Source organism: Arachis duranensis, chromosome 9 (genome assembly GCF_000817695.3).
Source record: "Arachis duranensis cultivar V14167 chromosome 9, aradu.V14167.gnm2.J7QH, whole genome shotgun sequence".
Lineage (NCBI taxonomy): Eukaryota > Viridiplantae > Streptophyta > Magnoliopsida > Fabales > Fabaceae > Arachis > Arachis duranensis.
This window is the reverse complement of record NC_029780.3, coordinates 115665890-115666669: the sequence shown is the minus strand read 5'-3', so window position 1 is coordinate 115666669 and position 780 is coordinate 115665890.

The following is a 780-nucleotide window of genomic DNA, read 5'->3' as shown; positions in this document are numbered from 1 at the left end:
CGGTGCTTGCTTAGATTCATCACCGCATCCAATCTATATCACCAATATGCCCTTGCTGTCATGAAGCAACCGAAACAGTCACTCATTGTTTGATCGATTGCTCTAGAATTAAAGACGTATGGTCTCAGAGTTATCTTCGTGACTGTCTTCCCCCTCAGAGTTCTAACGACTTTTGGACATGGTGGACTGCATCAATAGAGATACTTAACCCGTTGAAGAATACTGACCATAATCCTCAATCGCTTGCCATCATTTGCTGGAACTGCTGGAAAGCTCACAACCAGTTGATTTTGAAGGTTCTACTTCTATGCCGTCTACTATTCTAGCAAGCTCTGTCAAGTTGCTCCGTGAAATCCAAAGAACTCCCAGTTTAGGTCGTCATCTCCATGAGACAAACTCTTAGGTGCATTCAATTTGATTTATCATTATTTCTTCTTTAAGATTTTTCTTCGTTTTTCGACCACGCACCGTTGAATGAATACCTTCAGTGTAACATTTTTGAAAAATCCCCACCTTTTATTATGTTGTCCTGCTTTTGAACATCTTTATATTTTATTTTTTAATAATTAATGAAATATAACCTATTATCTTTGAAAAAAAAAAATCCCAATATTTTTTCTGCGAACCCCTATTTTCCAAGATTCTCTCCTCCCTCCCACCCGTATCCTCACTCCTTTTCTTTTATTTTTTTGGTTATAAATTTATTTGTTTTTATTTTTTAAATATATTTTTTTACGATTATTTTTTATTTATTATATTAATATTATTTTTTAATAAATT